We start from the raw sequence: 5,827 nt of genomic DNA on the forward strand, positions 1-5,827 counted from the left end.
CCCACCTCTAGTCTAGATTATCCTAGAAGTCTCCAGGTGTTTTTTATGTATGTAATGCTGACTGGGAGTTCGCAATAAACCCAATATGACTTCCATCACAAAAACAATCGCCCTGGAATTAATCAGTACACATGCTGGGATGTGTTACTGTAGATTACACCAGTGTTTCTGCACTTGTGTGTGTAAATGGTGACAAAATGACCAAAAAGATTATATCTGAACTCTGAACTTATAAGTAGTATAAGTGTGCATGTGTCTAAATGCGCATCTGGCATGTGTGTGTGTGTGTGTGTGTGTGTGTGTGTGTGTGTGTGTGTGTGTGTGCGTGCGTGTGTGTGTGTGTGTGTGTGTGTGTGTGTGTGTGCGTGTGTGTGTGTGTGTGTGTGTGCGTGCGTGCGTGTGTATTTATGTTGTTTGCATGCCGTTAGCCACAGGCTTCTTCCTCTCACCTGAAGGCATGACAGACTCCTCTGATTCTCAGAACAAACAACACTATCAGCCACAAACACAGAGAGACTGGGGTCCCCTCAGGTCTGTTCATCAGACTTGAAGAGAATGGGACTGCAGGGAAGTCCTGCATACAGATGAGTATATCTCTCTTCCCCAGTACTCTACATTTCTGACATGCACACACATTCTGAGCCACTCGGAGGACCACAATTTGCATAAATAAGCCATCACGTATTAACTGTAACAACTTGCATTGAATTGTTCATTTTCCCTTTTGTTTCGTTTGAACAGTACTATAGGTGCTATTCAAAAGCTCTGCTTGTGTGTATGGCTGTGTCTGCCAGCTGGACATTTTGGAGTGTGTTTTTTGTATGTTGTTTTATTTATTCTGGACAGTTGTAAGGCAGACATGTTAAGTGTTGTTGACATCTTGTTTCTTGTTCTATCTGAGTTTAAGCCCACATGGCGCATGCTCACTCACACATAAAATGCAGGACTTAATGGAGCATGTTAGTGTTTTGGGGTCCTTTCGCTGACAGCTCTCATGAACCCGTGCAAATCCACACATCCACGTGCCTGAGTAAAGCTGAACTCAGACAGTCCCTAATGCTCAATGCTTTTACAGTCATTTAAGAGTCATAATCCGGCAGCTCAATTCTGCTACATTCTCAATTCTACTATAAATGTGTAGAGTTGACGTAATATACTTTGCTTTAAATACCGGTACCGGATCTTTAAACAAATTGTGCAAACAGGTTGATTTATAATTATAGTTGATATGGGCCTTTACTGTAGTCTAATGATAACCATAACAGCAATTAAAAAGGAATAAATGCCTTGATGATTCAAAGGTGTATATGTATAAGGTTAATTGCAACAGCTCTTAAATATCAGATGTTTTTGTATCAGATGTATCAGATGCGCTCATTGTAGAATATTCTGTTCTCGTTTTAATTTAGTAAAATGAGTACACAATTTAAAATGAGCACACTATTTACTAAAATGAGTGCACTATTAACTAAACCAAGCACTCAATTAAATAAAATGAGCACACTATGTAGTAAAATGAGCGTATTGTCTACTAAACACACAACCTAGTAAAATGAGAGCACGATTTAGTAAAACCAGTGCACAATTTAGTAAAATGAGCACACAATTTAGTAAAACAAGAACACATTCTCTCACAAAATTTTGCAATGACACCTCCCGGGTTCCGTAAGTTTGGGGTTCAGTAAGATGAGTAAAAGAACACCTTGTGATCCTAACTGAGAGCAGAGACAGACAATTTGTTGTATATCAGAACATAAAACACATTCCAACAAGCCACTTTCAAATCTGTTTTTTTGAAAAAGGGAAGGGAAAAAACAATGGCATAGTGCAAATTTGCCTCCAAAGTTGTTGTTAACAAAGACCGCCTGTGACAGGCTACCCCATCCCCAAGGTGAAGCGATGGCTGAGTGCCTGTCAGACCTGTTTGCTGCTTGAATTTGTCAATGCTGACATGAACAACGACAGTAATCAGACTACTGAGGGAAGGTGTCTCCCAAAAGGTTCTCCAATGCTTATACCACACTATACCAGGTTGAAGCAGTTTGGATACCATTTCTTATGTCAAGAAGTGCATTTTAAAGTAACAGTTTGTTACTTTTTGAGGTTTAACAGATAACTTGTTTTGAAATGATAAGCCTATGGTCATGTGAAGGACAGGTAAACACTCCTGTAGTTTGCAGGCTAAACTTGTGTCGCTCTGTAGGTCAAACCATGACATTAAAAAAAGCTTCTTTTTTTTTTCCAGTGTTGCATGGTGGTGGTGTTTGCAGGGGATCCATGTATTTTATCTAGCTTGTACGTTTAAGACTTAACTCATTTTTGCTGCTTTAAGTCTTTTCATCAAATAAGACGTTGAGAGGAGTAGGTCAGAATTTGAATCCAGGAGGCAATTAACACGGGATGTAATTTAAAGTCGCATAAGTTGATGAAATGTGCAGTGCACCCATCTGGGCCTGACCCCTAAACATTCCTTAGCAGAGTCTGAACAAAGGATATGGGTGCACAAAATAAAACCCATGCTGTAAGGGCTAAATTGTTATATTTCCATAACCTGCTAACATGTTATATGTGACATTAGTCATTAAATGTATGCCTTATAAATCCTACCAGGATGTCACAAATGAGTTCCCCCTTTCAGCATTTTCAAATGAAGCCTACTGAACTGTTGCATCTGTTGCCTGTACAAAATATCGACGAAGCAAGTGATGCTGCGCATTTAATGATAGTGCGCATTTGCCAGCAATGTCTCTCTGAGTCAGATATACTAAAGAAACAGTGGCCTACAAAATACACGGGGATACATTAAAGTTAGTTTATCCATTCTTCATCATACAGACTTGTGGTCTAACAACAACTCACTACTGTTGTCAGTCTTGTTATTAGTCTGGACGTTCACAGACAGCGTATAAGTATGCGCGCAACAGCTGAATGTGACGAATGTACATGAGAATGTATGCAAACACAGATTTCGCTAAAACGTTTCTTCCCGTCACCAGCCGGTGTTGTCACGAAGGCTCACTAGTTCTGAGATTTTAAACACGCCATGCACCCAGATAGCACACAGAGCAGCCATCCATCCCATGCACTCGTGTCTGACTGGGCCAGATGTTCACGAGGAATTACTGGGTCGGGGTGCTAGAAGGCAGCGCGCTCGCCCGCGCTCGCGCCTGCAAACAGGCACACACACCGAGAGAGAGAGAGAGAGAGAGAGAGAGATGCACGGGGTTGCCAAAAACGATTTTGCTATTTGCTTCTGTGATTTAGAAAAAAAAACTGTGGTTTCTGTCGATAGCTACATGACCAAATACACGACTAAATATTTAGCAGGGCATTTGCTTTCCCGTTGTCAGTGCGTTAAACTAGACAAGAGATAGAAGCTGTTCCACAAAGTTTACCTACAAGAAAATAGTCAGCTTGTCGTTAATATACTCGCACAGTTCAGCTGCTGACATTTATTCATTTTGAATGTGCTATGTCCGTTACCGCCAGGTGGGACACGCTCTCCTTTGGACACTCACCTCGGATGCAGAGTGATGTCCAAATCAGAATGCCACCCAAAATTGGAAATCCCGCCAACTTTATGTTTCCCATACTCAAGGTATGAAATGATGGTCCTCTGATAAGCAGTCTTCAAACTTCCATGCGATCAACATTCGAAAGTGTGGAGAGGGAAGTGCGCGCTGTACTCCTCTTTTCTCTCCCTTTCCCCTTTCTCGCTGTATATGAGTGCTGAAGTGAGAGAGAAGACGCACACGTTTGTCGACTGATGCTCTCGCGGTATGTTCAGTTACTAGTTTCTACACACACACACACCACACAGAGAGAGGGAGAGAGAGAGAGAGAGAACAATGTCGTGGTGTCACCATATAATTAGAGATGCTGCTATAAAATTAAGTCGCCATGAGTGTTGTGTTCATTTCGAGTATCCTTGACTAAATCATTAGAAGATTAAGCACAAAAATATATTTAAGATCATACTCATAATGCAGTTTTTCAGTTGTAATATTCTTGTCATAATTCAATATGAGTCATGACTAATCAATTTGAATCACATGAATCCAGATTTGAATATGTATCTTTAGGTAGAGTATGGACAACACACACACACACGCACACACACACACACACACACACACACACACACACACACACACTATAACAGTGGTCCATAAAGGATTGGAAATAAAATGTGTTACTTCTCTTTCTGAAAGCAGATGTAGTTACTAGTTACAGATAAATCTCTGCACTGTTTATCTTTTCTGATATCTGAAAAAAAAATGTCTGTGTGTGTGTGCGTGTGCGTGTGCATGTGCGTGTGCGCGTGTGTGTGTGTGTGTGCGAAACAAAGATATATAGAGAGCTCTGTTTTGCTCTTTATTATCTCAGATTTATTTGATTACATCAGATTAAAGGGGAGTTGTTGCTGTAGAAATTGATTCAAGGCACTGCATATTTGCTAGTGCGCATGGCTAATGTGCTCCTCAGCTGTGGATATGTGAAATGTGCAGTTATGCAAGACTTACAGTCTGCTTCTTTTATTCACTTCAAGTAATATTGCTTTCCTACACACGCTGGTCTACACACACACACACACACACACACACACACACACACACACACTGATTACGGGCAAAGACCGTATTCTTTTTTTGTAGTTGTTTACCATATCTTGAACTTTATCAGAGCTGACAATTTGATAATTGCAGGTCACTGCTGCTGACACAGAATCACACATTGTTCTTTCTCCAAGTTTGTTTCTTTCTTTCTTCCTTCTTTCCTTTCTTTCATTTTTCTTTCTTTCTTTCTTTCTTTCTTTCTTTCTTTCTTTCTTTCTTTCTTCCTTCCTTTCTTTCTCTTCATTCTGTGTTTAAAGGTCATCTATGTGCATCAGGTCAACATATGTCTAGAGCACTGTACATTTCCCATGCGTTGGCCCTTTCAATATAAAAGGATGATTATTGTCACAGTGGTCCAGGTAGCCAGGCACAGTGGGTCAGTCTGAATAGCAGGACCTTGTTTAATGATGAAGTGGTATGGGAAGGGTGAGGGGGTGGAGTCCCCTTCCCAGTCTGCAGATATTAGCATCTGCCTTCATCATCATCACCCCACTGCCACAAGTCAACTCATATTAGATAGTGGTCGAGATTTAGAGGAAATTATACAATAGATTGCTGGGTAAGTACTGACTGAGTTGTTATATAATACCATTTCATATCTCCCCTGCCATCTCTTTGTATTTGCAAATAAAATAAATATCAAATCATGTTCCAGGAAAAAATGGGTAAAAAGGATGTTGCAGGGCAGGGAGGTTGGTGGCACTCAGGCTTGTCGTGTACTGTACTTCTGAGCATTAACACACTCTTTGGTGTAAACTGCAGTCAGACGAGACAGAGACAGAGACAGCTCTGAGTGCAGACCCCTCTGTGGCAGGACTCCAACACTTTACAGATGCCTGGGAACCAGGGCAGTCATGTTCTCGTGACAGCTAACAGGAAGTGACATACAGGACACTACAGTTTCCCCAGAGTCTAGGGACCAGGAGTCTTGAATGGTGATCTTTTGGAAGGAGGTACTGACTGGGGTACACTCTCTCTCTCACATCTCTCGGTCCTCTTTTTAGGAAAGATGTTTTTTTTGGTTTTGTTCAGTCACCATGACACAGGTGGTTTGCCAGGGCGATGGACTGAGTGCTGGTTTGGGTTGATGTTACAGGGCTCCAGGTGCCTTTGGTATGGTCCTTATAGCGCCATGTTTGTCCTCCAGCAGACTGGTTTGATTTGCTGAGTTGCCCATAGAGCGTTTGGTGTGGGAGGTAGGGTCAAGCATG

Source organism: Alosa pseudoharengus, unplaced genomic scaffold (genome assembly GCF_046254945.1).
Source record: "Alosa pseudoharengus isolate Yale_2024_CS ecotype anadromous, Long Island Sound unplaced genomic scaffold, YU_APseudo_1.1 YU_APseudo_1.1_scf_2, whole genome shotgun sequence".
In the NCBI taxonomy this organism is placed as follows: domain Eukaryota; kingdom Metazoa; phylum Chordata; class Actinopteri; order Clupeiformes; family Clupeidae; genus Alosa; species Alosa pseudoharengus.